This window comes from Streptopelia decaocto (genome assembly GCF_964273445.1).
Source record: "Streptopelia decaocto genome assembly, chromosome: 6".
NCBI classification, from domain to species: Eukaryota; Metazoa; Chordata; class Aves; order Columbiformes; family Columbidae; genus Streptopelia; species Streptopelia decaocto.
Window position 1 is genome coordinate 66,008,217 of NC_138660.1, and position 16,523 is coordinate 66,024,739.

At 39.2% G+C, this 16,523-nt stretch overlaps 1 protein-coding gene across 8 annotated transcripts in view; it reads left to right on the plus strand.

Moving 5' to 3' along the window:
* The window catches only part of MBD5 (methyl-CpG binding domain protein 5), a 127,965-nt gene that overhangs the window by 40,300 nt on the left and 71,142 nt on the right, over positions 1-16,523 (plus strand). For 7 of the 8 annotated variants that reach the window (XM_082057242.1, XM_082057244.1, XM_082057245.1 and 4 more), the window contains exon 2: positions 4,151-4,248. The exons of the other annotated variant lie outside the window; for it this stretch is intronic. The gene's annotated coding sequence lies outside the window, so the exon portion shown is untranslated. The remainder of the gene's footprint in view (positions 1-4,150; positions 4,249-16,523) is intronic. 8 annotated transcript variants of the gene reach the window in all.

Here is a 16,523-nt window from a genome sequence, read left to right on the forward strand (position 1 = left end):
CTCACTTGCTCGTCTCTGACAAGAAACCAACACAGTTGGTTTATTTATTTCTTGCTTGAAACTATTAATTTAGTAAAATATTGAGGCTGCCTTTTCTGCGTCATTGTGGAACAAGAAAAGAAATCGGGGTGGTTTTCTTCATTTTTCCTGTAGGCTGTTGTGCCTTTGGAACTGAGCCGAACCGTCTCGCGGCTGTAAAGGCACAGGAGAGGCTGTGACCCGGGGAGGGGCCGCGGGGTGGTTTGGGCAACGCTTATTCCCGTTCTTCCTTCCTCTTCCCCCCCCATCAGGTGTGATCCGCAGGACAGGCCGTGCATCTCTGGTCATGGCTGGAGAAATAGAGAGCTGCAAAACCAAGATCCCTTACGAGTTTTTCAAGTCCCCTAGTCCTTGAAATTTGTCCTTAAAAAACATTGAGTTACCCTCTTGTAGCTGTATGCAGATATATGATGAATCCTGAAACTTCTTGTGTTTTCTATGTATTTTTCTTAGTGTGAAATAATCTTCATATGATGGCAAGTTTGTTTTTTTTTTTTTTTTCCTCTATTTACAACTAAGAAAATCCAACCTCCCATAGGCAAATGCCTGATAGAGGATACAAAGTCTTGTAGTGTATGTATTATATGTAGTATATGCAACAAGCCTGTTGCATATGATCCCTTATCTAAAATAAAATGTTCTGATGTTTTGCACCTATCCAAGCTAATGGGTTTCAATTAATACCAAAACATCTAGATGAAGCTCGGGCATGTTTTCACCCGTGCCATTTCAAGTGACACCAGTAACTTCATCAGAGCTCCTTTGGATTTCTGCCTGTGCAGAAGTTGGCTCTTTCAAGAAGCTCGTTTGCTGAAACTAATGCAAATATTGAATTCCTGAGGTTAGAGCGTCTTTTGTTTGCGTTTGTGATATTGTAATTAAAAGCAAAGCCCCGGCGGGGGGTGGTTGGGGACAGTTGCCGCAACTCATGGAAACCCAAGTAAAGAAACCCCGGCGGGGGTCAGGGTGCCCTGTGCTGCAGCTTTTTCTGCATTCCGCTTATTTTTGTCCAATGTTTGAACAATAATGTGTGCTGTTGGGTCAATAAGAGCAGAAAATCCACCATATCCCAAATAATACAAAAACAGAGTACAGGAGCTGTTTACATTGGGAACAAATGGAAAGACATTTTCTAATAGACATCAGAGAAACATATTGATGGTTTTGCATAGCTATGCAATAAAATATTTAGCTTAAAAATAAATCTGATGGGTTTAAGACTTAGTAGCACCCGTGAGTGTGAAAAGTAATGTCTAAAAACAATTTATTATTTTTCCCCAATGCTTTTTGAGCGTTTAATTTGAATGATGATTGTCATGTGTTCAGACGGTTTTGCATCTTCAAAGTTGCTGCTTGGGAATAAATTAACAAAAATATATTTGAGTTTTAGAAAGTTTCATATCTCACAAGATACTAAATGTTGAGTTGTATCTAAATAAATGTTTTGTCCCCGGTCCAGAAAGAAATTGAAAAAAAGAAGAGTCAAAACAGATTTGAACATTTGAGCAGAGACATATGTTTGGTGGGCTGGCACCAGACTAGGATGCAGAATCTTGTAGAACCAACTCTTCATACTCCAGGATATTTAGAGGAACAACATTCAAAACAAGGTGCTAGAGAATTAAAAAAGAAAAGCAGAGAATTTGGGGTTTCTTTAAGACAGAAGATGTCTGGTTTGAGTCCCTTTATGACTGTCCCTTTATTTCTAGTGCCATGGAGCTGTGCCTTTTTTTGCATCAGTGTCAACCAACGTACCAGAATCAGAGATTATAAAGAAGATAAAGGGTTATTAAAAAGGTGTTTTAATTTCACTGGTAAATTCACATTAATTGAAGATGAGGTCACACTGACTCCTTCTGGCTGTTAGGGTGATGATCATAAAATCGCATGTAGAAAAAATAATGAAACATTGGGTGCCTTTCAGCAAAGTGAACAGGCCCCAAGAGGTTTGGAAGATTCCCAACACAGGGTTGAACACAGGAGAAGCTTCTTCCCTGTGATGATGTGATGTGATGTGATGCTTCAACTCCTCCAAGAAGGCTTAGAGGTTTTGAGAACAAAATTAATGGTACTTAGTTGTTATATATGCGAGGAAGGTGATTAAATCTGATCAGGAGTAACGTCTGCGATGGGAGCAGAGTTTAAATATCTGGAGTTTGGTTGTGCAGTTCGATGCCAACAAAGAAAATTTCGTCTCTTAATACTAAAGGCGAAGTGAAAATTATTTACTTGTCAGGCAAAAAACAAAAGAATCTTTTCAGTGGCATTTAAAAAATCTGGGGAGATTTGTATGGGGTTCAAGTTCTTAAGCAAATTGAAAGCTACGTTTGGGCAGTTGATAGAAAGCCTCAGCACCTCATTAAATACACAAAGATGCTTTTAGGTGAAACAAGTCTCAGACTCTGAATCACTTTGAAGAATAATTGTTGTAAATGGTGCAATGAAATGTTGCATTCGTTATGTTGCTCCATATTCTGTTTTCTCCCTTTAAAAAGAAGTGTTTTTTCCTCCAGTTCTCAGTGCAACTTCAATTGTAAGCTCTCCCTGTTCTGCCTTGGAACCGCTGATGAGCATCTTCCACATTGAACTTATTCACCAAATCTGGTGCTGATTTCTGCCTTGGTTTCTGCGCCACTTTATCGTTTATTCCTCCGACCTTATTGCTTTGCAATATAGAACACGTGAAGTGCAGCCTGAGCCAGGCAGAGCTGACCAAAGGAGTAGATGTCGTGGGTGCACGAAACATAGACCCATTGAATTCCAAGTAATTGCTTTGGGTTTAATGTTAATTCAGCAAACTTGGGTGTCTTAGATTGGATTCTTTAGTGACTTCAGGCTCTCAGTTCCTACCCAATAGCTTTTAAAGTCTTTAATAGGGTCATTTTGTATTTGCGTTTTTCATCCCCCGTACCAATCCAGCTCTCAGTTTGTCAAGCACCAAAGCACAGCGTACATCCAATTTATTTTTCAGATTTTTTCATTAGAAAAAAAGAGTTAGCATCATCGTGGTACGTATGCAATTTTACTTCAGAGACTGATCTGACAGTTATTTTTTCTACAAGGGTTTTAAATGTTCGGAGGCAGTAGAAAGAGCAGAGAGTACCTGTTAATGTGTTCAATAACTTGCTTTTTTGCGGCATTAGTTGATATGAAAGGTGTCTGTTCTCAGATGATGGAAGTTGAGGGCGTTGGGTTTACTTCAGAAGAAACAAACATGGACAATTCAGGTGAAGTGTTAGCATAAAACTGGGACTAAATATCTTTTCTGTAAACTGCAAAAAAACTAGCATTTTTGCTATTAGAACTATTTAGTTGTTATGTCTCTAAGCAGCAATAAATCATCTACAGGGCCTGCTAAGTGATCTCATCACCTTTCTACACGTCAAGGCTGCTGGCAGTCAGGTATTCCAGGCCTGCAAATAACTGAGTGAATGGATAAATTGTGTTCTAAACCAATTCATAATTAAGGTGAATTAGCTGCTGTGTTGGCTGGGGTTGCATTGCGGCTGGGTTGTGGCTGCCAGGAGGCAGCAGCAGCTTTTCCTCTGCTCGAAGTTGGGTTCCTCCTTCATCTGAAAATTCATCTTTCGTACCTACAGTACCAAAATAATAAAACAGCTCGAATAAATGATGCTCTATGGTTGTACTGTTGAATTTTAACCATAATTGGCGTTTTTAGGGACACTGTCTTAAAGTTACCTTCAGTTTGGCTTTGCGAAGTTTAGGGAGGTATTTTAACTTGTCATAAACTTCGCGCTTATAGTAGAACACACTTCAATACTGATGTGTCATTTCATTTGGCATTTCTAATCTTTAACTTGCAGGATGGTCACCGCTGTTGTTATTTCTGTGTGATAACAGTGAATTTCCCAAGTTTGGTGTATTTAATCTTAAATATACTAATGCGGAGTAATTTTTGGCTCAGGCAGGTAAATGCTTTCCCATGTAATGGCTCTGGTGCTTGTCCATTTGTTTTCAACAGCAGCTAATAAATTCACGTTTTGTATGAAACACACAATTTTTGCACCGTCTTAGTAAATAAATGTGTTCAAAATCTTCAGTCTGGTTGCAACTAGTGTGGCTTATGTACAGCTTTGTGGTCCTTCTTCAGATCCGGTTTGACGATGATGGTCATTGGAGGCATAAATATTGAAGAATATATCATTTACAGACAAGATCTTTGAAATCTGTTTCCTTCAGACAGCAAAGGTAAGTAAAATAATCTGTATTATGCATTTATACATAAATGATAAGTTAGGTAAATTTTTGACCTTCAAAATAACGAGAATTAAACAGCAGCTGAAGTTCAGCGGCCTGACCACGCTTCCAAAAGTTGTAACTCTTTTTAGTAAGTTTATTTATCCTACTAACGTGAAAAATAAGCTGTATGGATGGAGCTTGGTTTCTTTTCCTCCTTTTAGTTACAAGAATGAGTCCTTAGCTTGTATTTTTTCTGCATTTATTGTTATTCTTTCTCATAAGTTTTTCGAACTAGAGATGATTTGCAATAACCGTGTGTGATACTGAGGAGAACCAGGAATACCTCAGATGTTAAAATCTGAAGAATGGGGATGGGGATCACCCCTCAAAAAGACAGAAGTTACATGGAAAAAAAAGAGCCAACAGCACACAAAGTAAAATAGTGGTCAGTCTCTTGGAGATTTCTAAAGGAGGTTAGAAAAATGACTTATTTTAAATATTAGAGACATGAATCTGACGTGCAATCTGCTTGTCCTGTTTATTTGGAATGTGCGGACTTCTGATCAAAGTAAATGTTAGATATTCAGGAGGGTTTCATGTATTTTTTTTCTCTTTTGAAACTAAATATATAAAACACTCTAATATAGGAAAAAAAAATTCTGTTATGGAAATAGAGCTAATTTCCCACTCATTATCTGCTGTTAATTTAATGGGTAGTAATATCTGGAATTTAGTGGTGATTATATGGCAGTAGATTTTTGGTTAGCTGTACAGCTCGTCTATGAGCAAACCAATTAAGACATAATTTCAGAACATAATTGAACTCCTAATGGGACACTTTAATTCACTAGAAATTTACATATTTGCTTTTCTTTGTTTTAGTAGACAGGTCCAAAATGAGGGTACAGCTTCATTTCTGAACTTCTGAATATGGCACCTTCATCTGGGGCTTTTCAAACCAAGTGTGTAAAATGCTGTTGAGTAAGAGGCTGGATAAATTCATGAATAAGTTACTTAGTTCTCGAATCTGAACTTTGAATGGCTCTCGGTAGCTGTTTATGTGGAGAATAAAACTTGCTGTGGTGTTAGGATGCCATGGTCCCCTTGATGCTCTTTTCTTCTGGAGTGCAACACCCTGCGATGCAACACAGTGAAAACTTAGTACCAAGTTTGTTCCGTCAGTATCTTTACATAGTGTCCTGGGGACAGCAGGGTGACCATGAGCCAGCACTGGGCCCTTGTGGCCAGGAAGCCAATGGTACCTGGGGTGGGTTAGAAGGGGGTGGTCAGTAGGTCAGAGAGGTTCTCCTGCCCCTCTGCTCTGCCCTGGGGAGACCACACCTGGAATCTTGTGTCCAGTTGTGGCCCCTCAGTTCCAGCAGGACAGGGAACTGCTGGAGAGAGTCCAGCGCAGCCACCAAGATGCTGCAGGGAGTGGAGCATCTCCCGTGTGAGGAAAGGCTGAGGGAGCTGGGGCTCTGGAGCTGGACAAGAGGACACTGAGGGGGGACTCATTCCTGGGGATCAATATGGAAAGGGGGAGTGTCAGGAGGATGGAGCCAGGATCTTCTCGGTGACAACCAGTGATAGGACAAGGGGTAATGGGTACAAACCAGAACACAAGAGGTTCCACTTAAGTATGAGAAGAAACTTGTTCCCGGTGAGGGTGGCAGAGCCTGGCCCAGGCTGCCCAGGGAGGTTGTGGAGTCTCCTCTGCAGACATTCCAACCCGCCTGGACACCTTCCTGTGTAACCTCATCTGGGTGTTCCTGCTCCATGGGGGGATTGCACTGGGTGAGCTTTCCAGGTCCCTTCCAACCCCCGACATTCTGGGATTCTGTGATAAGTCAGAGCTCTCCTGTGAAACTCTCATTTTAAGGGTTTTTTCAGCCCAGGTGTACCAAGGGTGCTAAAACCTTGTGTGACTGCTGTGGATCAGCACACGCAGTGGACACGGGCAGATGTGTCGGGGTTTGTGTCGTTCTGGGTTTTCTCAGCACTCATGTGGTGCCAGAGAGAAGAGCAGCTGGGAAAGAGTTAAAAAGTGCAGCACGCACAACTGACCTGTATGACCTAAAATAAGGAAACAAACAGTATCTGTTTGTTAGACGGAAGCTCAAATTAAGAAAGAAATGAAGGCAGTTCTCTTTTGGTTTTCCTTTGTTTTTTCCTTTTTGGAGCCCCAGAACAGAAGACATTTTTTCATTTAAAATATGAACAGTACTGAACTGAGAGGGGTTATTTCTACCTCTGCCGTGTTGACCTTAAACTTTTAGGGTTTGTTTTGTTGTTACTGTTTCCTTCAAGGAGAGACCTTTGAGAATGTTTCTATTTGTTCTGAAGTCGGGACCTGCAACACTTGGTAAAGAAAACCAAATGTTTTGGGGGAATAATTATCAAAGTTTGCATTTGGGTGAAGAGTAAACATATTTTTCTGTGTGAAAAACTGGGGCAGGGAAATTATTTCTTTCTGTCAGGTTAATGTTTTACTAGTTATTTCCTTAAAGTTTTAATATGTACCTATGGATAAACCTCACAATGCTTCTACAACATAAAAAAACCCAACATTTAGTTCTTATTCTTGGCATCTTAGCTTTTATTTTGTACTCTTTTTCGTCTACTGCTAGGAAAATGTTTACAGCTGTATAGGTATGTGCAGGCACTGTTTCTATTCCATTTGATCTATTTTTAAATGCAGGGGCTTTTTGTATTTAATACGCATTACTGCGCTTGCAGTCTAATACTTCAAAACCTTAGTGACCTTGGTTCACCCACTTGTACCTTGTACATTATCATGCACTCTTTAATTATATGATAACGTGCTATTTTTCTCCATAGAAGGAAATCTTTGCATTAAATAGATGGCTTTTAATTGGTATGGAGCTACCTACTATTTTTAATTGTTCGATATGTTGTTCCAGATCTTTTGTACTATATAATCTTCAAACCTTGCTCTGCAGATGGAATTAAGAATTTCCCTTTATGTTTTACTGTACCTTTTAGCAACAGGTTTTCTCTGAGACTTTGTGGCACAATCCTATCTCTTATCTATTTATCAAAATAACCCAGGTTATTTTGCAGAAGGTATTTCAGTGGTAGGAGCTTTCCTCGCCAGCTCTTTCGCTGGGCTGCTGAGGTTTGGGTACCTTTTCTAGTACTTGCAGAACTGGGGATCTCAATCCACGATGATTCTTTGAAGCCAGAAAAGCGAGAGCAGCGATTCGCCCCGAGGAGCATAGGAATTAAGAGGGTTGTTGGCCTGGGCATGTGTTTTTTGAAGTCATTATTTCATTCTTCTTGATTCTCGGTTTCACATTCAGCCATTCGCACTCCTATCCCAGTTCCCTGGATGTCTCATGTCCTGCATCGCTGTTTTCATTCTCCCTCATCCAAGTGATTTCTAGTGTCAGCAGGTTTCTATTTCAAGTTCATTCTCCGCTCTCACACAGCACCAGCCTTCCCTCATTTCACTTACTCTCCAGAATTACGCTTCCACTCTGGCTCCAGCTTTACACCTCGTTTTCTCAGGGTGAGTGTACGCAGATGGGATTCGAAGGCTGCACGTCTTCCTAACCATGCTCCGAGGCAGCTGCTGCACGTCAGCGTCTGTACTACAGCCCTTGTAGCTACTACAGCCCTTGTAGCTACTACAGCCCTTGTAGCTACTACAGCCCTTGTAGCTACTACAGCCCTTGTAGCTACTACAGCGTGGCTGTGAATGCTATGGAGGAGCTGGGCCGGGCTGCGTGCCGTGCTGGGAGGGTTACACACAACCCAAGGGCTGCCAGACAGTGTCCTTGCTATAGCGCCTGTGGACATGGACATTCTGCGTTTCCAAAAGCTTTAAATCGTGTCAGAAAATGGTTTGAATTTATGGGTATTTTTATATTTTATTTATGTTTTCATGTGTGTATAGCAGTTCTAGCATGAACACTGGATTTTCCTCATCTGTAAACTGAGTTGGCACTTACTGATTTCTAATATTTATTTCAACATGTGAAAGAAACCAGAACAATATGTGACAAGTCCTCATAATACTTTTCTCTTGTTAATCACATAGAAGGGGGCAACATTATAATGGAGACATACAGCATTAATAAGAAAGGAAACTGGTTATGAAAACTTAAGGAGAATGAGTGAGGTTTACATCTGCTCTTTGTTTTAGCTTTTTAAAGAGTACTTGGAAAATTATTCTAGATGGAATTTTCTACTGTGTGATAAAATAATAACATGTTTAGTTCCCTGTGCCATCTCCAGCTGCAAGCCAAGTAGCCGTTGAGGCCTCCCTGAGCTGCATCATTCTGGGACTCGCAATATATCACTGCACAAAATCAGGCCTCTCGCTGTCCAAACTTCATCATTTATAAGGCTGTTTAATTATACTGAAGTATATAATGAATGACTTGGCGTCTCACAGTGTGTCTCTAACTAGTTTTTCTTCCTGTGTCATTACTGATGTTTTGGTGGCAGTTATTGTAAGGCAGGGAAGGAGCAGGGTCGTGGCGCGTCGTTCTTGTCCCTGGCGCAGCCTGCGCTCGGCGTTGACGGACAGTTTCTCCTGAATTTTCATTAGAACCAAGGAGCCCAATTGTCTTTTCTGGAGCCGTGGTGTTTTTCTGAGAACAGTCAATTCTCTGCCTCTCACAGCTTTTAATAGGAAACGGTTAGTTTTTCTGTGAAATCCCAAGTTACGTTCTCTAATGCAAGATATTAACTAATTGTACTTTCTTCAATTTAATAAATGGAAAGTTTATTAATTTGAAAGTTAACTACTTAAAGGATTTTGAAGGAAAAAAGAAAGCTATTCCTTTAATGTTGCTCTACAATATCACTACTTTTAGGTACATTTTAGAGTACATTTAAATATGCCTTAGCAGAAAATTTTGTACCTCTTGTGTCAAATTTTTCACATTTTACCAGAGCAAGAAGTTTGTTTTCAATCACCCCATTTACCTTCCAGCTGGTCCTTCCGAAAACATTTTCAGATGAAATATGGGCTCACTTTTTGAACTCTTTCTGGAAGGAGATTCCATAAATAAATATTGCAAACTACAAGGCCTTTCCATTTTGAAAAACTGGAAGAGCGGGCACCGTGAACAAAAGCAAATATTGCCAACACGCTTTTATTGTTACCAAATTAATCAAGCTCAATGGTCTAACTGTAATTTCAAAGTTAAATATTTAAGCAATGCAAAAATTTCTGATACTCCAGTGCCTCTCTCCATAATTAATAACATCATAACAAAATTGTTAACATTCATCTTTTTTAGTATATAATTTTTCTTATCGAAGTCAGGCGTATGTGCACACAGCTTCTGAATTAGTTGCCTAAGGGCTGACCTCATACAATCACGGTAACCTGGATGTCTCCAGAAAGATTTGGGGGTTTTTATTATTTAGAAAGTTTTGCAAATGTCTGCGCTTACGTTTTCCTGTAATACATCAAGAAATTTCTGTGAAGTAAAAGGCACATCATCTTTGCTTTTTCTTAAAGAGCCGTGGGTTTAAAATAACAGATAAGAGCTACTGTCGTTGTTTGTTAATTACATAAAATGTTTAAAAGAATGTAGTATCTAAGATAAACTGAATTATTCTTTTCTATCCTAACACCGAATCAATTTGAGATCTTTGATTTTTGTGTTCCTAATTTCTTCTGGAATAGCTGTGCTCTCAAAAGAAGCTCAAGGGTAGTAAATTCCAACTCTCTTAATGAAAAGCAAAGACATTTCTTTACATGCAGGTGGCCTGAAATGTTATGTAGGTGGTTTGTTTTGTTTTTCCATTTTGCTATTTAATTTTGTTTTATTTTGCAATTATTATAAATCAACATCATTGCAGGCCCACTATCATGATTGAAATTGTTGAGGAAGGTTTGGTTTCTGTCCTCGTTCTCAGCGCACAGGAGCTTTTCCTTGGCTGTTCGCTGCCCTTTCCCCCTCAGCAAGAGGGGAATTCTCCGACACTGCCACCGCTTCTCATCCAGCCCTGGGTTGAAGCTGCACGTTCAGCTTGGATCACCAGCATTTATCCACGTCCCATCTGGCCTTGTACAACCAGGAGCTGCCATTTATATAGACTAAGTATAGCAACGAGAGCTTTCTTACAATGAGAACGAAGAGCTTTGAAATTAAACCAGTTCTTGCTTTTGTTGAATTATCTTTAAGCGAGGCATTGTCATTTTTCAGATCCTGAACAGGCCTCTCTCAGCGTCTCTGCTGATGGGAGATCCCGACCCCAGCTGGTCTCTGCTCATCCAGCTCAGTGAATCTCCAACGTCTTTCTGTCTTCTCCTCGAAGGATCTTGATTCAGTGAGGCACTTTTAAATTCAAACCAGTGATGCTTTTAGATTCAAGCTCCTCCAGAGTTTCTGAAGAGCCGCTCTTCCTCTGGAAAGCTGTGTTGATACACCAGAGCTGCCATGCAAAATAGGACTTTTATTTTCATTTTACCACATGCCTGAACACTATTAATGGGAGGTAGGACTTCCACCAAGATGGTTAAGATGCCACAGTTTGCTTTAACTTAGTCTCCCAAACTGAGGTTACATCTCTTCAAAGGATTCGTTAAGTTTCTTTTGGTGTTTGCCCTCAGTATCTGAAGGTTTCTACACACCGTTCTGAGAGTGGGAACAGAAATACTTGAGCTTAGGAAAGGGACGGGTGAGGTAAACTTTACATGTGAAAGGTATCATGAAAAGTGAAAAGGTGTCATCTTTTTTGATCAGCTCCATCCATCTATCGAGTCCTTAACACAGGAACTGAAACCATGTAGGACATAGATCCCAGCGTGAATTTTCAGAGTAACTGCAATGTCTTTGAGACACACGTTGTTTAGATGCTAGAAAACACAATGTCATTATTTCTATCCTGTTGATACGTGGAAATGTTCATGGTTGAATCTTGCGCATGGTTTGATTATAGATGATGAGGGGGTAGCTACATGACAGAATTGTCATTTAGTTGCTGTCCTGACAAAAGGAACAAGCAATGGAGAAGGGGACGTGGCACCGGCAGTAAAAGCAGAACAACAGAAACTGTATAATTTACATTATCTGTCTTATATATAATTTAACCTCACCTAAATAATTCTAACATAGTATTTTTGATTATGCTACTAATTCTTGTTTGGAAGTTTTATACATTTTCTGGTGTAGACATTTATATTGGTTCAGTTCTATATCTTTTTTTCCTTTAATTTTCTTTGTATGTCAGGCATAGTTTAAGCATTTGAGTGACAGCAAGTGACATTTCCATAGCATAGATTCTGTAGGGAAATGAACAGTTGACAGTGGCATAATGGCAGCCTGGCCCCGTCTGACAGGTGGGTGTTCTGGCTGGAAGATACTTTTTGTGTTCAATAGAGTTCTCATGTAGTAGTTTCCGGTTTATATTGTGTTCTCGTAGTATAGAATTAAATATATACCCATGACACATATGCTTCAGATGTTTTTGGGGTTTTTTTTACACAATTTCATCTCTTGAAGAAGAAATAGTGTTACATAGTCTGAAAGGAAATTCAACAGAGATACTGGTGTTAGTCACAGTCCTTGCCTTTTGTATTCTGTAGATGTGAAAGAGTGAGATATCTTCCAAATACACTCTCTGTTCCTGTATAATGTCTCTACAATTAGTTAAGAACAACATGGAATAAAGGTCTGGATTGTTTTAGAAAGTAGAAGGGAGCACTTGGCTGGTAGTTGCATGGCAACTTTTGGCCTCTCTAGGGACTTATAATCCCCAAATATTCATATTCAGTTGATCTTGGTAAAGTTATCGAGCACCTTGTGTGTACTATGAAATTTTGCAGCTGGGGAAAGTAAGAAGACTTTACCTGGTTAAAGTTTAATGACAGTATTTCTGTTGACTTGCAGAAGATCAGTGAACTGCTGTAGCTGAAAAACATGATGAATTCAGCATTAACTCAGACAATACTGGTGTATCGTGTTGTCTGTGCACAAGATTGATCAGTAGAACATTTTACTTAAATATATTTCCAACCTTTATACCGTTTTTAAGTGTAAACACCTTAGTAATCTGTCTTCAACTGTTATATCAACAGAAATATTTATTAAAATTGCTTGTGATCCTTGGAACACAATTCTTTGGAAGCAGCGATGCTGTTGTTCCTGCAAAGGGACACTTTAAATCACACTGCAAATTCATTCTTATTATGCAACAACAAAACTTCTAATTTAGAAAACTTGCTAATTTAGATGGTATTACTTAGAAAATGCCACGTTACCAATATTTAGCTGATTTTGCTGTCTGTCATGAATACAGAGAGTGGATAGCCCTGACATATTTGCATACCTGAAATCCTGTAAGAACTAGTTCGTTTACACTGTCCTTCCTCACCATTTCACCTGGAAAACTGTTTCCGTATTTAATTGCCTATAACAGTAAGAAATCACATTTTATCGAAAATTAATACTGTTCTACCTTTCATCTGGAAGGACTTATATATTTTCTCTTTGTTTATAAGCACTAAATCTTTGATAATTGTGCTGTTGCTTCTTCTTGTTGGTTTCCTCATCTCCCTTAGCTGTACATGTGCTTTCGCATTTTCTTGCGCTATTTGCAAAAAAAAAAAAACAACAAAAAAAATGATAAAAGCTTTGAAAACCGTTTACCTGAAAATGGTCAAGCAAACAGTGTTCTAAGAAACACAGCCTAGTGTAGTTTTGCTATGAATCTCTAGCATAAAATTGATGGATAGCGTACTAAGTTTCAAGCTCTCCTACTGGCACGTCTTGTTGCTTTATCCTCTAAATCGCTGATAGAAACAATGTTAAATAGAATTTAAGGATTTTTTGGAGGGTGAGGGGAATTACATCTTTGACAGGAAGGCAAGAAGGGTCTGACTTCCCTCCTCTGTGATCAATTCCTAAATCCAGAACTAAGTCTATAAGAAGTAAAACCAGTTTAGACCCTCAGCCTGGGAACTGAACTTGGCATTGCGGCAAAGGGGCTGAAGGGAGCCAAGGAGGGGTTGCTGGGGACTATATGTTCTTCCTTACGTGTTGGAATGGCAGAGCTGTGTTCCTTAGAATCACTTTTAGCATAGATTCCAGTTCATATAGTATTTAGATAATGGGATGTATTCACTGAAAGGAAAAAAAGAAAAATACAAAGTATCTACTGGACTGACACAACAGTGAATTATTTGTTTAGGTAGAAGTAGAAATTCATAAAACATTAATCTAGGATTGAATTATATGTTTTATCATTCAGTTAAGCGTGGTCGTTTAGTGATGATTGAAAGGTGATTGTAAAGCAGACAGATTTGAGGACACGGTCAGCGTTCAAACCCAATTCCTGAACTGCAGAAGTGTCAGTTCTGCTCATAGTGCTGTGTTGATTGCAGTGTGTTTCATTGCTATGTCGAAACAGGCATCTCATTCGAAATACCTGCCCTTCTTCTGGATTTGATGTGTTTAGGGCTTTTTGCAGCAGCTTTTGTAATATGAACTCTAGGTGAAGATTCACCTAGAATAATTCACTCTTCTGGTGAAGATTTTGTAGAGAAAATAAACATGAGTTATCCTTTTAGTAGGATTTTCCATAAGTTCTGAAACTTGGGGATTTAAGTTCTATCAGTTACTAGATTCAAGGTTTGGCCAACCAACGTAAATGGAGGGGTAAGCTCTGGCACATCGAGATCTGTCTAAATCTCTGTTGTACGCATTTGTCACATTCTCCAGAAACCGCTGTCTGACCGTGTCATTGCTTCATACTTTCAAGACAAGCAAAAGAGTTCAATAAAAACACTAATCTGCACTTCTAAAGAAAATCTATTAAAATAGCTACAAATGTGCTACACCTTTAAGGCAGTCTTAGAACACTAGATTTTATCTCATTTTCTCTTACCTTACCTTCAAATACATTGTCTTGGTGCAGTTTTAAATGCAAATGTTGGTCATCTCCAGAGCCTGTATGCATTTTACCACTGACATTCCATAACTACTTAACCTAATTCTACCTACCATTCTTTATTAATTCAATTTTTTACGAGTCAGCTTTCGATAGTTTTCCCATCTGATACTTTTGGATGTATTTGGACAGGAGTGCACGATTTAAGGCCTCTGGCCAGGCCTTTTCAGGAATCAAACTGTCTCTTGAGCTGCTGTTGTTCCAGTGGTTCACACGTACAAGTCCAAAAGTGGCTTTAGAGATTTGGGATGTAGGTCGAGATCTTTCCCATACGTGTGTTAATTTATTCCAATCCGTACTGGTGTCAGAAACAACAACAACAAATTCCCGATGGCTCCCGAGGAGAAGGTTTCCATTCTGTGTGAAGTACTCGATGGGTATTTCATTAGTGTGGTGGTGAGTATTTCATTAGTGTGGTGGTAGGACGGTGGTTCTCAATGCTTCAAGTCCCAGATTATGCTGAGGCTTTTGACATAAACTGCATATTTCCAGTGTGCAAATCTATGAGTGTGTACCCAGGAGGAGATACAACTGAGTAAATCAGTTTGGGGAAACTTGTGCTCATTAGATATTTAGAAAATTACCAGGTTTTGCGGCATTCCAAGGAATGCTTCAGAAAGAAGCTTAACAGCTGTTAACCTCACCCTGTTAACGGTAGAGAAAGTCACTTTATATAGTGGAAAGAGAAGATGAGCCTTGTTCTAGGGTGCTGGAAATCAAACCGTTAATAGTACAAGAAATCTTTATGGTTCTCTTGTAAATCTTGCAACATGGCAATTTAAAATCAACTGTCCCAGGAGATCAGCACAGGTTTTCAATGGGATCCAACCTGCAAACAGTCTGGGCCAGAACTTCCTGTGCTAGCGCCAGCTGAAAAGAAGGAAGAAAAAATCAAGTTGATAGGCTTCGAAGTTGATAATTGTGCTATGCTTGTAAATCACTGAATAACTTTTCCATTGATATAACAGTTACTGTATGTAAATGCACATATAGTGTCTTTGCAATAAGGCAAAATACCTGAAATCCCAAATTCCTTGCTAAGCTTGCAGCGTTGCAGCTACTAAAACACAACCTGATGTAATACATTGCCATGCCGCTCAACCTGAGACGATTCTATGGATGTCAAACATAATGGTGAGGATATTCAAAACTCATGCAAAACGTGCCGTCAGTATGTGTGACCTAAACTGCAGAGTAGCATCATGTGTGAAATTATCTTGCTGTAGTTCCAAATAGCTTCATGGATTAAGTTTTTTAAAGCGCTACTCTATGACAGTAAGAATTAAAAAAAAATACCTACCGCCTCATATTTTTGGTTTATTTTAACTTCCCAAAACTTCCATATCTCAAACTCTCTTGTCAGTGTGTTTGTAGAGTGACAGTTCCTGTGCCTATAGTAACTTACACTCATTTGGGGCAGAGAAGAATCTTTGGGAAGGAGCGTTGGATCTGTTTCTTGGTAAGACTCTGCACAGCGAGCTGCTTACATCGCACTCTCCAAGTCATCTTCTATTGCTGATTGCACAAAAATTTAAAAGTGGGGATTAAAATCAACTTCTGTTCCTTCGTATTGGTTTTATGTGTTGGTCTACTCCTAAATAGCATCTGGAAAGCATGCTGCAAGAATGCATTTCTATCAAACATAGTGGCAACATTTATACAGAGATGCTAAATAGTGTGCAATTAATAAAGTGCAGGACTGTGGGGCTTAATGAGTTTAGAAAACCAATGTGCAATCTGACCACTTTGAAACAATTGTCATCTTTAACTCCTGGACATAAATTGAGTGTTTTCATCTTTGCGACCTGTGTTGCAAGGGTCCGGGCTCCCATTCTCTAGATGATTATAACAGATGCAGGGTTTGCTGTGGGATTTGTATTTGGACTAAGACAATGACTCCAATTGATGAAGCAGAAAGGATAGTTTACTGTGTGCTGAGAGACTCTGCCGCAAAATGACTTGGTTACATCCAGTGGGAAGAAATACTGATATATTATGGTGCATGGATGTAGCAATAGTTCTTGATGATAATGTGAGGAATGCCAGGGTATTATTCATATTATGAATTAATATTTTCTGTATTAAAGGTTTCTTTAGGAGAATAAACAAAAGTCTATTTAAAGAAATAAAAACCTTGATTTAAACTGCTCATTTTTACCTGCTGCCTAAAATACCTGAAGGTGCCGAAGTACCAAGTTCTTTTACACTGTTATATTTACCATAGCGTGCTTAGCTGGGCTGACATACAGCACTTGCAGACAAATGATTTGACTAGTTCTGTTTACTACAGTTTCTGTATGTTTTAGGATAAATTCTTACCTTAAGTAAATTTACTCTGCTTGGTTGTGAAGCCC